The following is a 27,462-nucleotide window of genomic DNA, read 5'->3' on the forward strand; positions in this document are numbered from 1 at the left end:
TTTCCACCTTGGCAATTCATCCCTTTCGGAAAGGGTGGCTGGCACTAAACTCCAGCCTCTCGCAGCCCTTGGATTTTCTCATCTGGTGCTGAACTCTGAGCACACCAGAGAACACAGAGGCTTGGGCTCTACGACTAGCATTCTGGCTTTTTCTTATTTTAAAGGAAAGTTACTCTAGATCCCAAAGGTATAATCAGATCTATTCTTACACCCTGCTTTGAGGAAGAAGGGGGTAAAATCCAGGCCAGTGGGTGCTCAAGCAAGGAGGCCACATGGTCCCTCTGGGGGTTGCTCAGGCTTTGAGGGCCCTGGAATTTTACCTGGTTTTCATTGTGCTACATTTTGGTGACAAGCTGTACCTTCAAAACCTCTCGGTATCAGTCAGGGTTTGTAGTTGCAAGCAATAGAAATGGAGTCACCAGGACATTGGAGAATTAGACTCTGGGCTGACATCCTGGGACCCATACCCCAGACTGCTGCAGACCCAGCCTGGTGACAGCTCTGCTGCGACTTTGACCTCAGAGGCTGCAGCCTGGTCCTCTGATTTTGCTAGCTGGCAACACCAGACCACTGTTGTCAGGCCAGGAATGCAAATTTGCTTAGTGGACACTTTTTCCAGTTCCTCTACTTTAAGCTGCTAGCTTCCCATTCAGTCTTGGGGAGGGGACATACCTGGGATTGTAGGAAGTCAGGTCAGAGCCAATGCCACAGATACAGGAAAGACGGAGCTAGTGAGCTACTGATATCATCAGAATCTAGAGTGGGAGGTAGGCTCTGCTTCCTCCTGAAACTCAAAGCGAGGAATTCCATAGACATAGACATAGAAGGAAAGTTCAGATACTAGGTGGCCAAAAAGAATGACAGATGTGCACTACCATCTATTAGAACTGACCTTGACCCCTGCGTGCTGCTTCCCAACTTGACGACATTCACTCATTCATTCAACATACATTTTTTGAGAACTTACTACAAGCCAGGCACTGTGATTACTTCTGAAAATATAGAGATAGAAGAAAATGACCTTCTTAAGCAGCCCACAGTCTAGTTGGGAAAATAGACAAGTAAACAAAATAAGAATGGTATAGTAAGTGCTTTGATGGAAGTATGCACTGAGCCACCTCATCAGAGGAGGCAACACATAAATTGAATCTTGAAGGATAATTGGGAATTGCCAGGGCAAAGGAGAGTGAGTGTGTTTCAGGAAGAAGAACTTCACTGTGGCCGCATGTGGTTGCAAGGAACTTGGTGGGGCTAGGGACGGAGGGACAGGCAGAGACAGATAATAAGAGCTTTGCATGGCTTGCTGAGAAATTTGGATTTTATTCCGAAGAATATGAAGAATCATTGGGGTACAGTGCACCCCCTCCACCAAGAGGCAGCCAGAGTGCTTCATTAATTGGGTCCCACATCCTGTGCCTCCTGACTGGGTGAGACCCGCCCCCCACAAACAGGGGTTGCCAGATACCTTATACAGGAGTGTTCCTGCTGGCATCAGGTTGGTGCCTGTCTGGGACAGAGATCCCAGAGGAAGGAGCAGGCAGCCATCTTTGTGGTTCTGCAGCCTCCACTGCTGACACCTCCAGGTGTGAGAGGAACCCAGATGCATAGGGTCTGGAGTGGACCCCCAGCAAGCCACAGCCACCATATGGAAGAGGGGCCTGAATGGTAAAAGAAAAACAAACAGAAAGCAACAACAACAACAGCGTCAACAAAAAAATCCTTACAAAACTCCATCCAAAGGCCAGCGGCCTCAAAGACTGAAGCTAGATAAACTCACAAAGATGAGAAAGAAGCAACAAAAATGCTGAAAACTCAAAAATGAGAGTGCCTCTTCTCCAAATGATCACAACACATCTCCAGCAAGAGCACAGAACTGGGCAGAGGCAGAGATGTATGAATTGACAGAAGTCAGCTTCAGAAGGTGGGTAATAATGAACTTCGCTGAGCTAAAGGAGCATGCTCTAACCTGATGCAAAGAAGCTAAGAACCAAGATAAAACATTACAGGAACTGTTAACCAGAATAACCAGTTTAGAGAGTAACATAAATGACCTGATGGAGCTGAGAAATGCAACACAAGACCATCACAATGCAACCACAAGTATCAGTAGCCAAACTGATCAAGTGGAGGAAAGAATTTCAGAGCTTAAATGCTATCTTGCTGAAATAAGACAGGCAGACACAATTAGAGAAAAAAGAATGAAAAGGAATGAACAACACCTCCAAGAATGATGGGATTATGTAAAAAGACTGAACCTACGACTGATTGGGGTACTTGAAAGAGACAGGGAGAATAGAACCAAGTTGGAAAACATACTTCAGGATATCATCCAGAACTTCCCCAACCTGACAAGACAGGTCAACATTCAAATTCAGGAAATTCAGAGAACCCCAGTAAGATACTCCATGAGAAGATCAACCCTAAGACATACAGTCATCAGATTCTCCAAGGTTGAAATGAAAGAAAAAATGTTAAGGACAGTCAGAGAGAAAGGTCAGGTCACCTACAAAGGGAAACCCATCAGACTGACAGTGGACTTCTCAGTTGAAACCCAACAAGTCAGAAGACATTGGGGGCCAATATTCAACATTCTTAAAGAAAAGAATTTCCAACCCAGAATTTTATATCTGGCCAAATTAAGCTTCATAAGCAAAGGAGGAATAAAATCGTTTTCAGACAAGTAAATGTTGAGGAAATACATCACCACCAGGCCTGCCTTGCAAGAGCTCCTGAAGGAAGCACTAAATATGGAAAGGAAAAACCATTACTAGCCACTGCAAAAACATACTGAAATACAAACATCAGTGACACTATGAAGCAACTACTCAACAAGTCTGCAAAATAACCAGCTAGCATGATGATGACAGGGTCAAATCCACACATACAATATTAACCTTAATTGTAAGTGGGCTAAATGCCCCAATTAAAAGACACAGAGTGGCAAGCTGGCTAAAGAGTCATAACCCATCAGTGTGCTGATTCAAGAGACCTATCTCACATGCAAAGACACACATAGGCTCAAAATAAAGGGATGGAGGAAAGTTTACCAAGCAAATGAAAACCAGAAAGAAGCAGGGTTGTGATTCTAGTTTCTGGCAAAACAGACTTTAAACTAACAAAGATCAAAAAAGACAAAGAAAGGCATTCATAATGGTGGTAAAGGAATCAACTCAACAAGAAGAGCTAACTATCCTAAATATATTTGCACTCAATATAGGAGCACCCAGATTCATAAAACAAGTTCTTAGTGATCTACAAAGAGACTCAGACTCCTACACAATAATAATGGGAGACTTTAACACCCCACAGTCAATATTAGACAGATTATTGAGACAGAAAATTAACAAGGATATTCAGAACCTGAACTCAGCTCTGGATTAAGTGGATTTGATATATATCTACAGAACTCTCCACTCAAAAGGAACAGAATGTACATTCTTCATAGTGACACATGGCACTCACTCTAAAATTAACCATATAATTGGAAGTAAAACACTCCTCACCAAATGCAAATGCTAACAAGGAAAGGACCTCTTCAAGGAGAACTACAAACCATTGCTCAAAGAAATCAGAGAGAATACAAACAAATGGAAAAACATTCCATATTCATGGATAAGAAGAATCAATATTGTGAAAATGACCATACTGCCCAAAGTAATTTATAGATTCAGTGCTATTCTCATTAAACTACAATTGACATTCTTCACAGAATTAGAAAAAAATACTTTAAAATAATATGCAACCGAAAAAGAGCCCATATAGTCAAGACAATTGAAAGTGAAAAGAACAAAGCTGGAGGCATCATGCTACCTGACTTCAAATTATACTACAAGGCTACGGTAACCAAAACGTCATGGTACTGGTACAAAAACAGACACACAGACAAATGGAACAGAGTAGAGATCTCAGAAATAAGACCACACATCTACAACCATCTGATCTTCAACAAATCTGACAAAAACAAGCAATGGGGAAATGATTTCCTATTTAATAAATGGTGCTGGGAGAACTGGTTAGCCATATGCAGAAAATTGAAACTGGATCCCTTCCTTATACCTTACACAAAAATTAACTCAAGATAGATTAAAGACTTAAATGTAAAACCCACAACTATGAAAACCCTAGAAGAAAATCTAGGCAATACCATTTAGGACATAGGCACAGGCAAAGATTTCATGATGAAAACATCAAAAACAATTGCAACACAAGCAAAAATTAACAAATGGAATCTAATTAAACTAAAGAGCTTTTGCACAGCAAAAGAAACTATCATCAGAGCAAACAGACAACTTGCAGAATGGGAGAGAAATTTTGCAATCTATCCATCTGACAAAGGTATAATATCCAGAATCTACAAGGAACTTAAACAAATGTACAAGAAAACCCATTAAAATGTGGGCAAAGGACATGAACAGACACGTCTTAAAAGAAGACATACATGCAGCCAACAAACATATGAAAAAAAGCTCAACATCACTGATCATTAGAGAAATGTAAATCAAAACCACAATGAGAGACCATCTCAGAATGGCGTTAGATAGTCTCTCTTTTGTTAAAAAGTCAAGGAACAACAGATGCTGGCAAGGCTGTGGAGAAATAGGAATGCTTTTACACTGTTGATGGGAATGTAAATTAGTTCAACTATTGTGGAAGACAGTGTGGCACCTGATAACCAATTAAATGAGAGATTTATGAGAGGGAGAGAAGTTACAGATGACTTGTAGCTTAATGGCTGGGGCAGTTATGTGGAAAATGACATCATAGATTTGGAGGAGACAGGATATGTTTGGTTTTGGAAAGAGCGAATTTGAGATGCCTGTGAGGCATTGGAATGGAGATAGCTGGTGGCCAGAGGGACATGCAGATTTGAATCTGAGGAAAGTGGTCTAAGCTGGAGATAGGGGTTGGAGACTCAACATCTTGGTCACCCTGGGAGTCATGAATGCGGCTGGTTAGGGAGTGTTAGGGCGACTGTAGAATCAGCAGAGGGAGGAGGTCAAAGGAGACCACCTGGGCATGGGTCATTAGCATTTAAAGATCAGAGTAGACCAGGCGCGGTGGCTCACACCTGTAATCCCAACACTTTAGGAGGCCGAGGTTGGCAGACCACCTGAGGTCGGGAGTTCGAGACCAGCCTGACTAACATGAAGAAATCCCGTCTCTACTAAAAATACAAAATTAGCCGTGTGTGGTGGCACATGCCTGAGGCTGAGGCAGGAGAATCCCTTGAACCTGGGAGGTGGAGGTTGTGGTGAGCCAAGATCACGCCATTGCATTCCAGTCTGGGCAACAAAGCAAAACTCCACCTTAAAAAACAAAAGAAAACAAAGCAACAACAACAACAACAACAACAACAACAACAAAAACCCCATAAAAAACCACAAACAAAAACAGAGTAAAGGGAGCCAGTGAAGGAACTGAGAAGGGTCAAACTAACAGAGGTGGGAAGAAAGCCAGAAGAGAGAAAGCCGACAGAAGAGAGAACTTTAAGAAAGAGGAAGTAGGAAGATCAAGAAACTCAGAGATTAAAAGGTGTGCATTTGATCTTGGTGGAAAGACGTCATTGGTGACCTTTGTGAGGGTTGTCTCTGTGGAGTGGTGGTCAGGAGGATTACAGTAAGTAAAGGAGAGAAGGAAAGTCAAATAGTGGAGTTAAGAAGTGCAGAATATTCTTCAGGAAGCTTGATTATGAAAAAGAAGAAACGAGATAGGGCAGGAGCTAAGAGGAGATATTGAATCCACAGTGGAATTGCTAAAATATGAAATATGGCCATTACTACCTCTCCAGCATCTTCTTGCCAGGCAGATGCTGGTCTTTGAATGTATGCAAGCCACTGTCACTCTTATCTTTCTATCCCTTCATCTCAGCCAACGAGGAAAAGAGAAATAGCTCATCCGGCATTTCACGAATATTTACTGAGTGGCTACCCTATCCCAGACACTGCTTTCAGTTCATCAGTGAACAAACAGACAGTGATTGCTGATCTCAGTAAGCCCATTGCAAGCAGCATTAATAATGTACTTTGTCAGCATCATCTGACGTCAAAACACACACTGAGTCGGGAGTGGTGGTTCACACCTGTAATCCCAGCGCTTTGGGAGGCAGAGGCAGGATTGATTGGGACCAGAAGTTCACCACCAGCCTGGGCAACATTGTGAGACCCTTGCCTCTACAAAAATAAATAAATAAATAAATAAAAATGAGCTGGGTGTGGTGGCATGCACCTGTAGTCCCAGCTACTCAGGAGGCCAAGGTGGGAGGACTGAGCCCAGAAGGTTGAGGCTGCAGTGAGTTGGGTCATGATTGTGCCACTGCACTCCAGTCTGGGCCACAGAGCAAGACCCTTTCTCAAAACAAAACAAAACAAAACAAAACAAAAACAAACAAAAATCCCCAAACACCTGTGAAAATATTACCTGCAGGTAATTCTGTAGCACTTGTTAGTTTATGCTAAACTTGGAATTGTGGGCATGTATTCCTAGAGTCAATGAGAGACATCGTGAAGTGAATCCCTGCAGGAGACTGGAGCTGGCCCAGGGATAAGAAAAGCCAAGAGACAGAATTGTTAATTCATGGGCAAAATTTATTCAGAAAGTTGGGGAGTTACGCATGGAAAGACAAGGAGGGGAAGAATAACACCATTTTGTCACATGTAACATAAGAAAAAAATAACAGTGCTGGTGACTGGATTTGAAGGAACTGGTGGGTTTTCAAGAAATGTATTTAAAACAGACTCTCCTTGGGGCTCAGATCTGGGGTCAGTGTTTGACTGGGCAGAGGGTATCCTCCATCCCTCCTGGAGATGCAGGGATTCACACCTTTCTCCACTCAGTGCTGCTTTCCCTCAAAGACTTCTTCGTAGGCTGGTGCAGTGACCTTAGTGGATGCTCTCTGTGGCCTAAAACATGGGGCTCCTCTATTGCCCTCCTCTCTTCTTGCTCTCATGCGGGGCAAAGAAGCCCCCTTGCAGGTCATTCTCCTTCTTCTTCCAGGTGCCTGGCTTTAGGCATCACTAGTCTGACACTCCAAGCCTTACTTCTTTCTGGTTTTACCTGTTTCGTGAGCAGATTGTCTTGACAATCTGCTCAGTATCTCAGCTCCTGCCTCACTCTTTTCATTCCTCTTTCTCTAGCCCAGGTTCTTGCCCCCAAACTCTCACCTGGCAACCTGATTCTGGCTGTCATCTTGCCAGCCACTCCTCTGACTCCCAAAGCCAGGGGGAGTCCCATCCCAGTGCTGTCTGCTTGTTGGAAAATCCTAATGTCACCTGCTGACTGTTCTCAGGGCCCAATCAGGTCCTGTTGTAGTTTTCACACATTGTTTCCTGGCCGCCAGACAGGATTTACTTTTAACACCTAACAGAACATTTTTGATCACAAGTGACAGAAAATGAACCCACACTTGCCTAAGCTAAAAAGAGGATGTATTGACTTGCAGCTGAATAGTCCAGGGGCTAGACTATTTTTAGGCACAGCTGCATAACAAATGATATCATCAGGACTCTGTCTAGCTCCTTTTAAAAATAGACTTTGTCTTTTAAAGCAGTTTTGGGTTTATGGGAAAATTGACGGGAGGCACAGAGTGCCTCCATAATCCCCTCTTACTGTCCCCTCCCCATGCACACAGTTTTCCCTATTTTTAACATCTTTTGTTGATGTGGTACATTGATTACAATTGATGAAACAATATTGGTTCATTATTATTAACTAAAGCCCATATACACATTAGGGTTAGCTCTTTGTGTTGTATAGTTGTATGGATTTTGAAAAATGCATAAAGTCACTTTTCCACCATGACAGTATCATATAGGATAGTTTCACTGTCCTAAAATCTCTGTTCTCCACCTATGCCTCCTTCCCCCCAACCCCAATGGCCACCACTGATCATTTCATTGTCTGTATAGTTTTGCATTTTCCAACATGTCGTAAAGTTGGAATCATATAGTATGTATCCTTTTCAGACTGGCTTTTCACTTAGCAATACGCATTCAGGGTTCCTCCATGTCTTTTTGTGCCTTGATAGCTCATTTCCATTTATACCTAAATAATAGGCCATTGTCTGGATGTTCCACATGTGTGTTTGTTCATTCATCTATTGAAGGACATCTTGGTTGGTTCCAAGTTTTGGTGAATATGAATATTGCTCCTATAAACATTCACGTGTAGGTATTTGTGTGAATTCAAGTTTTCAACTCATTTGGGTAAATATCAAGGACCACAATTTCTGGATCATATGGTAAGCCTATGTTTAGCTTTGTAAGAAATTGCCATCCTGGCTAACACGGTGAAACCCCATCTCTACTAAAAAATACAAAAAACTAGCCAGGGGAGGTGGCAGGCGTCTGTAGTCCCAGCTCCTTGGGAGGCTGAGGCAGGAGAATGGCGTAAACCCGGGAGGCGGAGCTTGCAGTGAGCTGAGATCCGGCCACCGCACTCCAGCCTGGGCGACAGAGCGAGACTCCGTCTCAAAAAAAAAAAAAAAAGAAATTGCCACACCGTCTTTCAAAGTAGCTGTACCATTTTGCATTCCCACAAGCAGTGAATGAACATTCCTGTTGCTCCATATCTTCTCCACCATTTGATGTCAGTGCATAAATTTCAGCCATTCAAGTGAATAATCCAGGGGATAGACCAACTAGACATAGCTGGATGTCAAACGATGTCATCAGGACTCTGTCTTGCTCTTTCTGTCTCTTGGCTTTTCTTTCCCCTGGGCCAGCTCCAGTCTCCTGCAGGGATTCACTTTATGATGTCTCTCACTGGCTCTAGGAATACATGCCCGCAACTCCAAGTTCAGCATAGAGAGAATACCTCTTTCTAGCACAAGTTGTAGGACTTGAATTATGTATCTATCCCTAAAACAATCCTTGTGGTCTGGGAAATGAAATATTTTCCATTTATTCACTCACTCGCTCATTCATTCATTCATTCATTCATTCATTCATCATGAACACCTACTATATGCCAGGCAGTCATGATGACCGGTCAGGCCTAAGTCACACATTCCAGGGGTAAAATTAGTCCTCTACCCAACCCATGGACTGAGAGCTGAGGCAGTAAGTTTCCCCAAGGTGATGTTTTCAGAAGAAAGCTGGATGGATCATGGATGTCTGGCAGGTACAAATACCTTGTCCTCCAACTGCAACTGTGGAGTCTGTCCCCAGCGCCTGCCGTACTCATTGAGTGGGGATAGTTCTATGTATCAGTTCAATTCCCCATTTCTGGATCATTCCAATTTCTCCAAACTCAGCAGTTGGCTGGGCCCTTTCTGGTCAGATCCCAAGGTAGGACGCCATGGCAGGTTAGCACTCCTGTCATTGAGAGGTGGAGGCTGCTTCTCCTCCCTTTAAATCTGGGCCACCCTGTGATCGCTTTACACGATGGGGTGTGTACGATGAACGTTGTTCTACTTCTGGACCTAGCCTTTAAGAGGACTGGCAGGTTTTACCTTCACCTTTTAGAAGCCACTTGCCATGTTAGAAGTATGAATATCCTGAGACTACCAAGCTGGGAAAAGTGTAAACCACAAGGCTCCAGGTACGTGGAGGAGGAAGCCATGGTGAAAGGCTCCCCTTCAACCCAAGCCACCCCAGCTGATGCACATGCATGAGAGTCAGATAGCCCAGCTGAGTCCTTTCCGAATTCCTGACCCACAAAGTTATGAGCAAAATAAATTCATTGCCTTGAACTGCTGGTTTTGGGGTTGCTTGTTATACAGCAACAATGTCCAGAACAGATGGCAACTAGTGTTACAATATAATCAATGGAAACGTAGCACACCAACCCAAAGGACCCAATCCATGTGTTAGGGGTAATGTGCGGATACCTTACCTTCCCGAGGCCTACAGGCAGTCCCACAGGTGCTGCTGACCTCATTTTGCATTCACTCCTCTAACCTCCTTTTTCAGGTGGCGTGTGACACGCTTCAGGATGCCCAGAAATAGGTTACTGCTGGGAATCCTAAGGGAATCTTTTGGAGTTGAAAGGATCCCGAGAGACCATCTCATTTTAGAGCTAAGATTTAAAGAGCCCTAAGGAGGTTCAGGGCTTAGGCTGAGGTCAGGAGGAAGCCCGGCCTGCACCTCAAGACAGCCATCAGTTACACCACTTTCTAGTCAATAACTGATTCTCTAGATAAGTGGATGAGCTCCGTGGTGACCTGGATAGTGCCTCGTTTTCTCTGAACTATACCTTATCTTTTCCCTAACTCCCACTGCTAACAGATTTGCTGTTCTGATAGCTACATCTTATCTCATTTAAGACTAAGATAACCTGCACCCTGGTGTCACATGTGGATTTGGGTTCCAATCCAGTCATTTATTACCTTTGGGATGTTGGGCGAGTCACTTCGCTTTTTGGAATTCAAGCTTCCTTTGCTGCAGAATGGGGAAATCTTCCTCCCCTCCCTGCCTGCTGCACATTTGTACATGTAAATATAGTAAATTCCAATGAGACCATGTGTGTAAATTGGTCCTCACAGTGCTGGCACATGGTAAATACTCTATGGTGGTGGCGTTAGCGGCTGCAGTGTCGGTGGAACGAAACGCCTAGAGACCGAGCTTTTATTCATGAATACATGTTGTTCCAAGATGTTCAGGACATTTTATAACATCGTCACCATTCGGGGGATAAACTGCATTTTCAGATGGAAAAAAAGAAATGAACTGAGGCACAGTGCTGGTGGCTGGTCCAAGTTTAGCCAACGAAGTAGAGAGATTGACAGAGAGAGAGAGAGAAAGAGAGAGGGAGAGAGAGCACAGCACTGCATGGGCTGGGGCAGCCTGGGAAACGTTTTCAGGGGAACCTCTTGGTTGGGGAATATAAGTTTTTCTTAGGGCATTTCCTTGTGAAAATAAAATGCTTTCTTTTTTGTTTGTTTGTTTGTTTTGGAGGCTGAGTCTCTCTCTGTCGCCCAGGCTGGAGTGCGGCAGGATCCCGGCTCACTGCAACCTCCACCTCCCAGGTTCAAGCAATTCTTCTGCCTCAGCCTCCCAAGTAGCCAGGATTACAGGTGCCTGCCACCACGTCCGGCTAATTTTTTGTATTTTCAGTAGACACAGGGTCTCACCGTGTTGCCCAGGCTGGTCCCCAACTCCTGAGCTCAGGTAATCCGCCCACCTCGACCTCCCGAAGTGCTCCCATGAGTCACTGCGCCTGGCCTAAAATGTTTTTTTCTATAGAGAGGAAATGCTTTTTTCCTTTCTTCTCCCCTCTCCACTCCTCTCTTTCTCTCTCACTTCCCTTTTCTCCCCATATCATCCTAACTCCCCCTCTGTAATCTATGAATACAAGAGAAGCCCTACAAGCCCAACAAAAGAGCCTACTGTGAGGCAGAGATTATGGAGTCTCTCTGTTTTTTCTCAGAGCCCTGACAAGATCTCCGGCCTCATGGTGCTCCGAGAAATCCTCTTAGCTCCCTTGTTTTTGCTTCCTTCATTTCTCCTTCCCTTTTCCTTGTCTGTCTCTGGGCTCTCAAGGCTTCATACTCCCCGCCTTCCTCAGGCAGTGAGGTCTGGTGTGTGGCCTTTCCCCAGACTGCCAACAAGGCTGCCTGGTGTCGGCTTCCTATCTGAGTGCTGGGAGACAACATTATCAAGGCTTCAGTGGGTCTCTCTACAGCTCTAAACCACAGCATTCAACTGCTGTTCTGTGGGCACGATTTCACATCGCAGTCATTGAGAGTCTATTTTTAGATGACCCTTCAAAATTCTAGCGTTGAATGTGCTGAAATAACATTGCATGCTTGTGATTGGACGTGAATCCCAGGAATATTTACCCCTGGCCAGAGTTAAAGTAACTTTTTGGAAATGATCAGTTAATGATTTATGATGTGTATACTTAGTGAAGGTTTTTCATGGATCTTGGACTCAGAAAATAGCATTGATTTATAGGACCAGTGAAGGAGACTGAGTGATAATGTGTTTTTTTCTTGTTTTTATTTTTTGGTAACGGACTTACTGTTCTTATATAAAGTAGTATTCACTTTAGTGCAATAGGATGAAGAGTACATCAAGGATAGAGTCTTAATTGTGAGTCTGTAAGAAAGCCATCCCAAACAGATTGGCTCGTCCCTTAGATTGGCTTGAACTACTCAAATCACCAGAGGTCTGCTATAAATAGGCTGACAAGTTGATGTTAACATATCGTGTCTTTTAACTTTCATAAGCAATGCAGCGGAATATGAATTTTGGATTCTACCTGTGTTTTTCTTCAGTTCTGCCTCTCTCCTGACATGTGACTTTGGTCTAATCACTTCCTGTCCATGAGCTTGTGTCTTGAAAACTAGAGAACAAACTGGAGATCTCTCAGTTCCCTTTCAGCTTGTCCAGTTTAAGGCTGGCTGCTAGTAATATATTCTGGAGCTACATCCTGTTTTAGAAGCTTTGCCACACAGAGGGATTGCTGTCTTTGAGGACTTCCATCTTTTTTATCTGCTCCTGAGAGGTGAAGCCAGCTGGGCTTCTAGGTGGGATGAGGACTTGGAGAACTTTTCTGTCTAGCTAGAGGATTGTAAATGCACCAATCAGCGTTCTGTGTCTAGCTAGAGGATTGTAAATGCACCAATCAGCACTCTGTAAAATAGACCAATCAGCACTCTGTAAAATGGACCAATCAGCAGGACATGGGCCGGCCAAATAAGGGAATAAAAGCTGGCCACCAAAGCTAGCAGCGGCAACCCATTCTGGTCCCCTTCCACACTGCGGAAGCTTTGTTCTTTTGCTCTTCACAATAAATCTTGCTGCTACTCACTCTTTGGATCCGCGCCATCTTTGAGAGGTGTAACACTCACTGAGAGGGTCTGCAGCTTCATTCCTGAAGTCAGCAAGGCCACAAATCCACTGGGAGGAACAAACAACTCCAGACGCACCATCTTTAAGAGCTGTAACACTCACCGTGAGGTCCACAGCCTCATTCTTGAAATCAGCAAGACCAAGAACCCACCGGAAGGAAGAAACTGCAGACACACTCTCCCCTTCTTCTTTTTCCCTTTTCCCAGGCACCATAGATAAAACCTCTCATGATATTTTATTGCATTTAACCTATAATCATTCCCTACCTTCCTCTTAGGTTTCTTGTAATAATAAAACATAATAGATATGTAATAGCCCTTTGGGACATTTTAGTAAGGTAGAAATGTAGTAATGTCATTAGGAAATGTAGTCATGCTAACCCCAAATCTTAGGTGTGACCATGGCTACATTTCCTAGAGATGGACTGTAGACCCCACTTAGTAAAGCTGGACAATCACAGATCCCTGGGAGTTGACTATGAAAGGCTTTCCAGTGTATGCCCTGGCTCAGAGAGGACTGACAGAACTCCAGCTACCCTTCTGCTTTAAATTCTATGAAAAGGAGTTTTCTCTTTCACTGGACTGAACAGTGCAGTCCAATGCTTTATTCCCTTGTAACTGGAGAATTTTTCCTAGAGTCATTCTAAAGCATACTATCTTTTGCCCCAAATGTTCTTGCTTATCTGTTAATGATGCATTTAACCAAAATGAACCTGAAACCAAAGTGCCATCTCCTTCCTCTACTGGGCAGACAGACATCCTGAGGAATCGTCTTGGAGGCCCCAGTTGGCTTTCAGCAAAGGCCACCCCAAAATAGCTCCAACAGATGAGTATCCACCACAGCTGTCAAATCTTTTGGCTTCCCGGGGCCACATTGAGAGAAGAATTGTCTTGGGCCACACATAAAATTTACTAACATGAATGATAGCTGATGGGCTAGAAAAAAAAAAAAATTGCAAACAATCTCGTAATGTTTTAAGAAAGTTAATGAGTTTGTGTTGGGCTGCCTTGAAAGCTGTCCTGGTCCGCATGTGGCGTAGGGCCATGGGTTGGACGTGCTTGATCTATCCTATCATGAAAGGCCATTGGCTCTTGAGGAATAAATTCTACTTATTTTATCTGCCAGAATGGACAGGACCTCAGAATGAACACCAAACTATAACCTACTTTTGCAAGAGAAGCCTGGAGACAGCAGGTGGACGACATCTTGCTGGACACCTGCAAGTGTGGCAGTTGATGCAGGCTGGCTCGAGACTCACTCTGCTGACTTGGCAGATTCGGCTGGAACAGATGGGCTTCTATGTGCCAGGGGAGGAGATTGCGTGTATCAATTTGTTTTCTTCAAAGGATTTATACAACTGTGTCCACTGCATTTCACTGCCAAGGTACTTGACAAATGAACAATTTAAAAGCACAAAGCTGGAAAGTAATGCCAGGATCAATGGAACATTTATAGACCCAAATTGTCACTCCGCTTGAGCAATGGAGACGTGTCCTAGGTTCCGGAGCACGGGTCCTGCTCATTCTTAGTAATCACTGGTACAATTCAAAAGTGTCCAGTCTTTTGGCTTCCTTGGGCCACACTGGAAGAAGAATAATTATCTTGGGCAACACATAAAATACACTAACACTAACGATAGCTAATGAGCTAAAACAAACAAACAAACAAAAAAACCCCAAAAAACAAAAACCTCACAAAAAGATTTCATTATGTTTAGGAAAGTTTGTGAATTTGTGTTGGGCCACCTTCAAAGCTACGGCGTGGCCTGTGGGCTGCAGGTTGGACAAGCTTGATTTAGTAGATGATTCCAACTCCCTGTAGGTCAGGATAGGCCAATGTATGGGAAATATAACTGGGTTGCAGTTGGTGCAGGACAGTTCTGGTGTGGATGAGTGTGCTACTCATTATCATGGAAACCATGTACTTTTCCCCCAGTGGCTTATTAAGCCATGATGCAATGAATCTTTGATTCAGTGTGTGGCAGGACATTTATTTCCCTTGTTATTGAAACGTTGTAATCTCATTACAAATCGATTGGCATTGTTTTCAGAACAAGAAGTGGTATTTTGTTTTTTAAAGGAAGTCCAAATGTGTGAGCTTAAACAAATCTAGTCCCAAGTTGATGTAGGTGCATTTAGCAGCCCACTTATTAATTCAGTGGCTCAAGGGTTGAACATTGGTTTGGTACCCATTCTCCTCCCAAGTCCTCTCTAAATACCAGGTGCCCAGAAACTCTTTTCAAGGACATTCATTGAAAATACTTCCAAAGGCTTTATGCAGTTAATATGGCCAAATTAAAAATCTCTTCAGAGAGAAAATGTGGAGAGGCAGTGTGGTTTGCTGAGAAGTATATGGGGTCTGGAATCAGACAGACTTGGACTTGAGTCTTGGCTATTTACTCACTGTCTGATCTTGAGCAAGTTGCACAGTGTCTTTGAGCTGCCAATTTCTCCTTGTTAAATGGAAATGATAAAACCTGCCTCTCAGGCTTGTGAGAGAAATAAGTTAGACAATAGGAACTGAATTAACCACAGTTTACCTTATCATTATTTTGGACGACCTTTCTCCAGTGCTGAGGGTATTTATTCTAATATTTAAGAGCCCCCTGATATATCATTTGCCAGTAAAATTTCCTGGTTGAGACAGACAGACTGGTGTCACTCTACCCTGCATTTAGGAACTAGTTTAACATCATGGGTAAAACAAGCCTATCTTGCTGGATATCATTTCTACTTAACATCATTTTAGTCAGGTTTGTATGAAACTTGATGGCATTTTGTTAACAAGAGATCTCAGTGATCTTTGCATGTTGCTAACAAAACTGAAATAAAATGTGATCTCTGTTGATGCAAAATTGAATCAGATACATTAGATCAACTCCGGGGCTGTTTGATTTTGAAAAGGCAGATGAGGTTGATTGCGTGTACTACAGCTTATATTCTTTTCCGTGACAGAAGTTATAGTGACAGCCAAGAAAGTTCAAATGCTGTATGCAATTTGAATAATGTATTTGGTTTCTGAATACCTAATACCTTATCGTATACAAAATATGCTATATATTATTATATATAATGTGTTCTATAGACTACATTGTATCTAATAATTATTAGATATATATTATATAATATATAGATATATAATACATAATATATTATATATAATATATATCTTATATATAAGATATAGTATATATTAGATGTAATATATAATATATTAGATATAATATAATATATATTAGATGTACTATATAATATATATTAGATATAATATATTAGAACATATTATATATTAGATAAAATACATATATTAGATATAACATATTAGATAAAATATATATTAGATATAATATATTAGATATATTAGATAAAATATATATATTAGATACAATATATAATTATTAGATGCACTATAATATATTCTATAGAATATATTATTTTGTTATATATTTAACAATGTTATTAAAGAATATTGTTAATTATGTGATATTATTACTATACATGCCTTCTAAATATTTGTACTTTGCACTCAGACATTCTACGTTTCCATCAGCAAGAATTCTATTGTGGATTAACTATGTCAATTACAATATAGAATATCAAGTGTCTTCTAGTTTCATATTTAGAATACCTTACATTGATATAGCAGTTCACAGTTTAGAAATACTTTTACATACATTTGCTTCTCAAAACAGCACTCTAAAATAGTCCAGGCAGATATAGTTATTTCCATTTGAAGATAAGGCTACTTACTGGGGAGCCAGGAAATGAAATGGCATCTAGTAAATGGCCAAGCCACCATTAAAAACAGCTCTTGGAACTCCTGGACCAATCAATATTTTCCCACCACACAGCACTGCCTCCCTGACAAGTTGATTAATTGCTGATCTTTGGGAGAGACTGGTTTATAGAGTGGAGAAATAGGTCTACTTCATGTCCTCATGCTTGCTTGCAGGTTTGGAATTAGTCGATACCTGCTGAATGATGATGTCTGTGCAGAGAGATAGCTGTAGTAAGAAAATGAACGCAGAACATCAGTAGTGTGATTGAGGTGGTATAGAGAGCAGTTAGGTCATTATCTACTTCACCATAGAAACTGGGGCACTTCCGAGATTGCAAAGTGTTGTTATTAATAATTACTTTGGGACCACAGGTGGAAATTGTTACTTTTCCAGGGGAAGCAGATGTTCGGTCATCTCAAAAACAGTAACATTACAGGAGGGCAAATGGTGAAAGCAGAGAAGTACCATCCTGCACTGCTTAACAATGGGCATCTGTTCCAAGAAATGCATCGTTAGGTGATTTTATCATTGTGTGAACATCATAGAGTGTACTCACATAAACCTAGATGGTGTAGCCCAGTGCACACCTGGGCTAGATGCTGTAGCCTGTTGTTCCTAGACTGCAAACCTGTATAGCATGTGATGGTGCTGAATACTGGAGGCAGCTGTAACACAATGACATTTGTGTATCTAAACATAGAAAAGGTACAGTAAAAATACAGTATCATACTCCTATGGGATCACTGTTGTATATGAGGTCTGTTGTTGATCCAAGTGTCGTTATGCAGGACATGACTGTGCATGCATTGAGAGATTTAAAAAGCTTCTTGTAAATTGATTGATTGATTGATTGATTTTTTGAGATGGAGTCTTGCCCTGTTGGCCAGGCTGGAGTGCAGTGGCGCAATCTCGGCTCACTGCAATCTTCGTCTCCTGGGTTCAAGCAATTCTCCTGCCTCAGCCTCCCAAGTAGCTGAGATTACAGGCACACACCACCACATCTGGCTAATTTTTGTATTTTTAGTAAAGACGGGGTTTCACCGTGTTGGCCAGGCTGGTCTCAAACTCCTGACCTCAGGTGATCCATCTGCCTCAGCCTCCCAAACTGCTGGGATTAAAGGCATGAGCCACCGCGCCTGGCCTTAAAGTCATTGATTTAATCCCGCTCCCTCACTGGACTGAGAGCTCCACAGGGCAAGCACCTTTTCTGTCTTATTTTTTTAGTACCTGACATCTTTTTAGTATTGACACCTAGGTGCTCAATAAATGGACCAATGGATTGTTGGATATTTGGGTACCATGATCCAAATTTTGGATTTTGTTTAAGACACACCGAAGTGAGTAGGTTCAAAACAAAGCCTGTAATATCCGCCTGTGCCACTAAACCCTCTCCCCGATTCCAGTCATGGTGACAGCACCCCTCTGCCAGTTGCTCAAGCCAGAAACCAGGTAGTCAGCTTTGATGTTCTGCCTCCACTCCCTAACCCCTAAAGTCAGCTCTGCTCCCTGCATCTCTAAAATCTGTCCATTCTCCATGCTGCTACTGGTGTGGTCTAGGTGGGTGACCAACTGTCTTGGTTTGCCCGGGACTGAGGAGTTACCCAGGACATAGGACTTTCAGTGCTAAAATAAGAACATTCCTGGGCAAACTGGGGAGGCTGGTCACCATAGGTCTAGGTCACATAATTTTTCGCCTGGTCTACTGCAGTAGCCTCTGCACAATCTGCTTTCTCACCTATAATCCATTCCTGCACTGTTGCCAGAAAAATCTTTGTAAACATGAACCAGATCATGCCATTGGTGAAAATCCTTCAAGGACTCTATAAATCTTCAACACACCACCTGGTCAATCAGGTTTCCATTCATCCCCCAACCTCATCTCTGCATTCTCTCAGCTCCGCTGGTTCCCCAAACACATCATATCCTCTACCTTCCCTCACTGGGCTTCATAATGCTCTTACTCCTGTGTGAATTGCCCCGATGCCTTTATCTGCCTACAAATCCAATTCTAGCCTTTAAATCCCAGCCCAAGAATACCATCTCAGGCAAGAGTTGGGTCAGGGCACCTTCACCATAGATCAGTGGTTCTCGCCTTTGGTTTCACATTAAACTCACCTGGGAGAACTTAAAAAAATTCCGATGCCCGTGTCACATCTCAGACCAATTCCCATCTCTGGATATGAAACCAGATCTCAGAGATTTTTTTTTAAATTTTTTTTTAGGCCAGGCGCGGTGGCTCAAGCCTGTAATCCCAGCACTTTGGGAGGCCGAGATGGGCGGATCACGAGGTCAGGAGATCGAGACCATCCTGGCTAACATGGTGAAACCCCGTCTCTACTAAAAAATACAAAAAACTAGCCGGGCGAGGTGGCGGGTGCCTGTAGTCCCGGCTACTTGGGAGGCTGAGGCAGGAGAATGGTGGGAACCCGGGAGGCGGAGCTTGCAGTGAGCTGAGATCCGGCCACTGCACTCCAGCGCGGGCGACAGAGCAAGACCCTGTCTCAAAAAAAAAAAAAAAAAAAAAAAAAAAATTATTTTACTTAAATTTCTGGGATACGTTTGCAGAACATGCAGGTTTGTTACATATTTATACATGTGCCATGGTGGTTTGCTACACCTATCAACCCGTCATTTAGGTTTTAAGCCCTGCATACATTAGGTATTTGTCCTAATGCTCTCCTTCCCTTTGCCCCCAACCCCCCGACAGGCCTCAGTGTGTGATGTTCCCCTCCCCTCTGTCCATGTGTTCTCATTGTTCAACTCTCACTTATGAGTGAGAACATGTGGTGTTTAGTTTTCTGTTCCTGTGTTAGTTTGCTGAGAATGATGGTTTCCAGCTTCATTTATGTCCCTGCAAAGGACATGAACTCATTCTTTTTTATGGCTGCATAGTATTCCATGGTGTATATGTGCCACATTTTCTTTATCCAGTCTATCATTCATGGGCATTTGGATTGGTTCCAAGTCTTTGCTATTGTAAATAGTGCTTCAGTAAACATACGTGTGTATGTGTCTTTATAGTAAAATGATTTATAATCTTTTGGGTATATACCCAGTAATGGGACTGCTGGTTCAAATGGTATTTCCACCTAGGGATTTTTAAGCTCCTCAGGTGATTCTGGTGCACCCAAGGTTGTGAACCACTGGTCTACAGTGAAGCTTCCCCGATCCTATGACTCTTTTTACTTCATATGCCACTGTGTTGATGCCTCCCTTTATCTACTTCAGGTACTTCATGTCTATGTGCCCCACACTCATCACACTACTCCTTGAGGGCAGGGACCCTGGCTAATTTGTATAAGCATTTTCACTGCCTAGGACCAGGCTTGGCACAAAGCAAAGGTTTAATTAATGTCAGTTGCATACAGCAATGACCTTGGGCAGCCTACATATCCTTTCTGGACCTCATTTTTCTTTTCCATAAAATGGGGATAAAAATATTTAACTTCATCAGGTGCAGTAGCTTGCATTTGTAATCCCAGTGCTTTGGGAGGTCAAGGCAGGAGGACTGCTTGAGGTCAGGAGTTTGAAATCAGCCTGGACAACAAACTGAAATCTCATCTCTACAAAAATGAAAATTAAAAAAACATAGGCAGGTATGACAATGCACACCTGTGGTCCTAGCTCCTTAGGAGGCTGAGGTGGGAGGATTGCTTGAGCCCAGAAGGTCAAGGCTGCAATGAGTTATGAATGCACCACTGTACTCCAGCCTGGGCCAAAGAGCAAGACCTTACTTTTTTTTTTTTTAAAAAAAAACTACACATATATCTATCTAACTTGAAGAGTTGAGAATTGAACAACTGACGTAAAGTGCCTGGCTCGTATTTTACTTGCTATTCATTATGAGGCAGATTAATAGGGAAGAACATTCTGCCATTTCCCCATTAGGCCTGAATCTAAAGTCTACTCTTGTCAAAAATTAAAGAGAAAAATCTACCCAGAATGAATGCCCACATACTCTTTATCTCCTAAGCCAGAGATGCTGAATGAGATTATGACTTGAAAGTGTTCAGAGGTGACTGGAGGTGAATGTACGTAGTGTTTTGCTGATAACTGGACACTGGAAGCACGTGTGTCCCCCCCCCAGCTGAGTGCTTTGCAAGCAGTTTTGCAAATAAATCACCATGTGGTAAGAGGGAATCAATATGACCTCCCAACCCACTATTCTCATTTATAAGGAGATATTAGGGTGGGGAAGCTATTGACAAAGAGAAGGATGTATTTCTTGAGGCCTTCAGTGATGGATAACCCACAAAAATTACCCCTGCTGGTCCATCTTGACTTCTGCAGCCACTTGGAATGGACACCCTGTGGCTAGTTCTTCTTTCCTTTCCCCTTGACTTTGATTTAGTGTCTTCCGTCTTTATATCTCTCACTGGCTTTATTTTCAAAAATAGTAATTTCTATCGCTGGTGATTTTTAAAAAAAGCACACACACACACACACACATACCCCTTATACCAAAGAAAGAAATAATCAAAATGGGAGAAAGATCATTGCTGGCTATTTTTCAAGAGAGTTGATGGATTGGAGTAAGTTTAGATCAATGGAAAAACCTTGATGAAAAAAATTATGCAAATGCAGTTGATATTAAAAATGCAAGTAATGATCCAAGCCATGACTTTAAGCCCAGCTCTCAGACCACCCACAAACTCACAAACATTGTGTTGAGTGGACATTTCTTTTTACTTTTCAGGTTATTCAAGAGGCTTCCTTACTCCATAAATATGTGAGGGGGAGGAGGATGGCAGTGAACAAGAGACAGAGGGAGCGAGAGAAGAGGAGAGAATATGATGATAGGGTTACTGATCACTGGCATACTTAGCTCAGTCCCTTTTCCTTTGTTTGGGATGTAAGAGTTTGCTGTTAGGATGTATTTTTTGTATTTTTTCCATCTGCATAGAACTTTTCTATTTACTTTAAATTCCCTGAAATTGCTTTTTAAAGTTTCTTGCTTAAAATTAGGAAGTGAAGTGGGCTATTAAAGAATGGAAATTTAGTGAAGCATCTTGATGTCTTGTTTTAGTGTGGGTTTCCCGAGAAGCCCCAGTGGGAGAGTGGGGAAGTGATTCAAGGAAGGGAAGTCTGTTATTAAGTCAGCTGCCACAGTGGACAACTGGAGCTTAATACCATAGGGAATCTCTAAGAAGAATGTAAAACACATGCCTCAGAATTGTCCCACTGGAGGGTGAGAGAGCTGAGGTATTTATACACCAATTCCCAAGAGTCATCAGTTGAGGGCTGCTCCTGGGAGGTGTTAATTGCTTGTCATTCCAGCCTGTGGAGTTCCAGGCTATCATCTTCCTTGGCTCTAGAAGATGCCCCATGGCACAGACATGTAGCTGCTGACAGTTGTAAATCCAGGCTGGAACACATTGTAATGGTTAAGATCTAAGAGATGTGGCTCAGCCAGTGTGACAAAAACTCAAGCATGATGGTGCTTTTTCTAAAACAATGCACACCTGTTTTTGAAGATTAGGGAAAAGTCAGAGTTTAAAGCAGGGGTCCCCAACTCCTGGGCCATGGACCGGTACTGGTCTGTGGCCTGTTAGGAACTGGGCCACAGCAGGAGGTGAGCAGTGGGTGGGTGAGCGTAGCTTCATTTGTATTTACAGCTGCTCCCCATTAGTTGCATTACTGCCTGAGCTCCGCCTCCTGTCAGATCAGTGTGACATTAGATTCTCACAGGAGCGTGAACCCTATTGTGAACTGCACATGTGAGGGATCTAGGTTGTTTGCTCCTTATGAGAATCTAATGCCTGATGATCTGTCACTGTCTCCCATCACCCCCAAATGGGACCGTCTAGTTGCAGGAAAACAAGCTCAGGGTTCCTACTGATTCTACATTATGTTGAGTTGCATAATTATTTCATTAGATGTTACAATGTAATAATAATAGAAATAAAGTGCATGATAAATGTAATGAACTTGAATCATCCTAAAACCATCCCCACACCCTGGTCTGTGGAAAAATTGTCCTCCATGAAACTGGTCCCTGATGCCAAAAAGATTGGGGACCTGTGGTTTAAAGGACTCTAGCGGGGAAGGCACAAAAATGTAGCTGATAATTTGGGAAATATGGAAAAGTCATTTAATCTACCCTGGTACTTTTGGGCAATACTTCTTGCGTAGGATCAAGCCATTTGTGGAAATTTGGCTGTATAGATTTCTAGCTGCCATGTGGCTAGACGTGGTTTCCAGGGGAAAGCATGAGATTATGGTTCTTTATCTTGGAATATTACCCCCAAATTTTAGCCTTGGGGAACCTGACAAATGCTTGACTGTCTTTCAAGCCTGGCTCCATGCTGCACTGTGCTATGGCTTTGGTTCTTTCTTTTCTCAAGCCTGGTGCGCACGTCCTGTCCTGCTGCACTTGTTCTGCTCGGCTCTGAGGCAGGCACACAAACACCATTGTCCCTGATTTGTAACAGGAGATGCTTCCCGCATAGATTCTTACGTGTTCATTTTCTCCAGATTTGACTGCTTTTGGCCAGGCATGGTGGCCCACGCCTGTAATCCCAGCACTTTGGGAGGCCGAGGCGGGTAGATCACTTGAGGTCAGGAGTTCAAGACCAGCCTGGCCAACATGGCAAAACCCTGTCTCTACTAAAAATACGAAATTAGCCAGGTGTGGTGATGGAAGCCTGTAATCCCAGCTACTTGGGAGGCTAAGGCAGGAGAATCGCTTGAACCCAGGAGGCGGAGGTTGCAGTGGGCTGAGATCGCACTATCGCACTCCAGCCTTGGCAACAAGAGCAAAACTCCATCTCAAAAAGAAAAAAAAAATTAGCTGGATGTGGTGATACTTGCCTGTAATCCCAGCTACTCGGGAGGCTGAGGCAGGAGAATTGCTTGAACCCAGAAAGTGAAGGTTGCAGTGAGCCAAGATAGTGCCACTGCACTCCAGCCTGGGGGACAGAGCAATACTCTGTTTCTAAAAAAAAAAAAAAGGGATTCGACTGCTTTTGCTCCCTAGAAATTCATATGTTGAAGCCTTAACCTTTAATATGATGAAATTAGGAGGTGGGGACTTTGGAAGATAATTAGGTTTAGATAAGATCATGAAGGTAGAAACCCCATAATTGGATTAGAGACACCAGACACTTACAAGAAGAGTTACTAGAGAGCTTTCCCTTTCTCTCTCTCTCTGTCTCTCTTTCTCCCCCTACCACGTGAGGATACAACCAGAACACAGCCATGTGCAAACCAGGAAGGGGGTCTTAACTAGGCACTGGATCTGCCAGAGCCTTAATCTTGGACTTCCCAGCTTCCAGCACTCTAAGAAGTAAGTTTGCTGTTTAAGCCACTCAGCCTACAGCGTATTTGATACAGCAGTCCAAACCAACTAAGACAGGCACTTTGATTGAACATGAAATCCAGAGTTAAAGATATTCTGTGGTTTACAAACCTTGCCTTTGAGGAGACATCTCAATCTCTTTCTCCATTCCCTTCCCTTTTCTTCTCCTACCCATTCCCTATAAGGGAACCATAAGTGTCTCTAGTTGCAAGTAGAGTTTCTAGCTTCTAGAAAACTCAGTCAAGCTCCATAAGCCAGCCCCACAAGTCTGGCTCTGTAGGGAGATAGGAGGGTGCTGACGGTCTGAGAGTCTCAGTTTTTCCTGCAGCCTTGTGGATCTACAAACACAAAGCCCTACCCAAAGGCATCTGGTCCTCAGGTGCTGTTTCTCTTCTCCCTGTGGAGCTGGGTTTGTTTTTGTGGAAATCTAAATCATATGTTTCTATTTCATTTACATTACATTCAAAGCAATGTTGTTTCCCTGCAGCCTTTTGAAGTTATGGGAGCTTTATGGATGGTTCTGCAAATGTTTACTTTTGAGCCTTCATTCTCAAATGAACTCTAGAAATGTCCCTGCTTCATTTCCTCACAGTCAGTGGCCCTGGAGGAGAAGACACTGGAGTCCAGTGCTTTAAGACCTAGGTATTGGGGCCTGGGGACTTCAGTGTGGATGAGCTTCTGTCATTTCCTTCAGGCTGTTTCCTGTCCTCACTATTAGTGGGTTCCTGGGAACTTGTGTGAAGGTGTTTTGGTGTTGATTTTTTTTTTTTCTTCTGGGAAGGTTTTGGTCTAAGCTTCTCATCCTAGGGAATGCTCTCCTCCTGAAAATAAAAATGTGACCACCTGCTCCAGACAATTACTGGAGTTAATTCATAAGGCTCACAGTGAACTGGGGTTCGGTACCACATTAGCAGATGGACAATTTGACCACGTGGGTTATCTGCAACATTTTCTACAAAGCTATAGTAATCAAAATAGCATGGTAACTGTTTTCTAGTCTATTCAATGGAATAGAATTAAGAGTTTAGAAATAAGCCATTATGCTTATGGTCAATTGAATTTTGACAAGGATTCCAACAAAGTTCAATGGAGAAATAATAGTGATTTCAACAAATAGTGTTGGAACAACTGGATAGACACATGCAAAAGAAGGCCGTTGGACCCTTACCTCACACTATGTACAAAAATTACCCCCAAATGTATCAAAGACCTAAAACTAAGAGCTAAATGTAAGACATTTGCAAAAGAAGACCTAAATATAAGACACAAATATTAGAGCTAAATATAAGACACATAGAAGACACATGCATGGAAGACACATGCAGCCTTTCCACGCTACCCACAGGGGAGTCCATTTGGCATTGTTCTGGATTCCCATCATAACTTAAAGGGAAACTTTCACAGTGTCTGAAGCCCTTGATGTCCTGCAGATGAAGGAGGAGGATGCCCTTAAGTTCCTTGGAGGAGGAACCAACTTAGGTGGCACTAATCTTGACTTTCAAATGGAACAGCACATCTATAAAAGGAAAAGTGATGGCATCTACATCATAAATCTGAAGAGGACCTGGGAGAAGCTTCTGTTGGCAGTTCATGCCATTGTTGCCATTGAAAACCCTGCTGATGTCAGTGTCATGTCCTCCAGGTATACTGGCCAGGGGGCCCTGCTGCAGTTTGTTGCTGCCACTGGTGCCACTCTAATTGCTGGCCACTTCACTCCTGGAGCCTTCACTAACCAGATCCAGGCAGCCTTCTGGGAGCCATGGTTTCTTGTGGTTACTGACCCCAGAGCTGACCACCAGCCTCTCGCAGAGGAAGCTTATGTTAACCTTCCCATCATTGCTCTGTGTCACACAGATTCCCCTCTGTGCTATGTGGACATTGCCATTCCATGCAACAGTAAGGGAGCTCACACAGTGGGTTTGATGTGGTGGATGTTGGCCTGAGAAGTTTTGTGCATGCATGGCACCATTTCCTGCAAACACCCATGGGAGGTCATGCCTGATCTCTACTTGTACAGAAATCCTGAAGAAATTAAAAAAGAAGAGCAGACTACTGCTGAAAAGGCTGTGAGCAAGGAAGAATTTCAGGGTGAATGGACTGCTCCAACTCCTGAGTTCACTGCTACTCAGCCTGAGGTTGCAGACTCATCTGAAGGTGTGCAGATGCCCTCTGTGCCTATTCAGCAGTTCCCTACTGAAGACTGGAGTGCTTGGCCCACTACAGAAGACTGATCTGCAGCTCCCACTGCTCAGGCCACTGAATAGTTAGGAGCAACCACTGACTGGTCTAAAGCTGTTCTTGTACTGGCTCTTAAGCAACATGGACACAAGGTTGATGGAAAATAAACATCAATTTCTTAAGAAAAAAAGACACATGCCAAAGAAGATCTAAATATAAGACACAAATATAAGACCTAAATATAAGACACATGTGAAAGAAGGCCGTTGGACCCCTGCCTCACACTATATACAAAAATTAACCCCCAAATATATCAAAGATCTAAATATGAGAGCTAAGACAATACAATCTTAGAAGAAAACATAGGAGTAAGTCTTCATGACCTTAGATTAGGCAATGGTTTCTAAGATATGACAAAGACAACCTATAGGATAAGAGAAAATATTTGCAAAGTATATATCTGATAAGAGACTTATATCTAGAATATATAAAGAACTATATATATTGCAACTTGACAATAAAAAGACCAATTAAAAATGGGCAAAGGATTTGACCAGATATTTATCCAAAGAAGACATACAAATGGCCAAGAATTACATGAAAGGATTCTCAATATTAGTCATTAGGAAAATGCAAATCAAAACAGCAGAGAGTACAACTTTACACCCATTAGGATGACTATAATAAATAAAAGACAGATAAATAACAAATGTTGACAAGGATTCAGAGAACAACCCAATAGCCATCAACTGATAAATGGATGAGCAGCATGGAATATGTCTATACAATGGAATATTATTTGGCAATGAAAAGGGATGAAGTACAGATATAGGCTACAATAGGTAACAACCTTGAAAACATTATGCTAAGTGAAAGAAATCATTCACAAATGCCACATATCATGTGATTTCATTTTTATAAAATGTACGAAATTGGCAAATCTATAGGGATAGAAAATCGAATAGTATTTGTTAGGGATTGTGTGGGAGGAAGGAATGGGGAATGACTGCTAATAGGTGTGAGGTTTCTTTTTAGAGTAATGAAAATATTCTGGAATTAGTAGTGATGTTTGAACAATTTTGTGACTGCACTAATAAATCATCAAATTGTACACTTAGAAAATAAATCCATAAAAAAGTATGTTCCTTTAGATTCCCTATTTAATAAATGGTGCTGGGAAAACTGGCTAGCCATATGTAGAAAGCTGAAACTGGATCATTTCCTTACACCTTATACAAACATTAATTCAAGATGGATTAAAGACTTAAATGTTAGACCTAAAACCATAAAAAACCCTAGAAGAAAACCTAGGCAATACCATTCAGGACATAGGCATGGGCAAGCACTTCATGACTAAAACACCAAAAGCAATGGCAACAAAAGCCAAAATAGACAAATGGGATCTAATTAAACTAAGA

General features: G+C 42.5%; 1 pseudogene; it reads left to right on the forward strand.

The window, feature by feature from the left end:
* The first annotated feature begins 272 nt into the window (after positions 1-272).
* On the forward strand, positions 273-26,211 carry LOC112428174 (small ribosomal subunit protein uS2B-like; annotated as a pseudogene).
* Positions 26,212-27,462: the final 1,251 nt, after the last annotated feature.

Source organism: Macaca nemestrina, chromosome 9 (genome assembly GCF_043159975.1).
Source record: "Macaca nemestrina isolate mMacNem1 chromosome 9, mMacNem.hap1, whole genome shotgun sequence".
Lineage (NCBI taxonomy): Eukaryota > Metazoa > Chordata > Mammalia > Primates > Cercopithecidae > Macaca > Macaca nemestrina.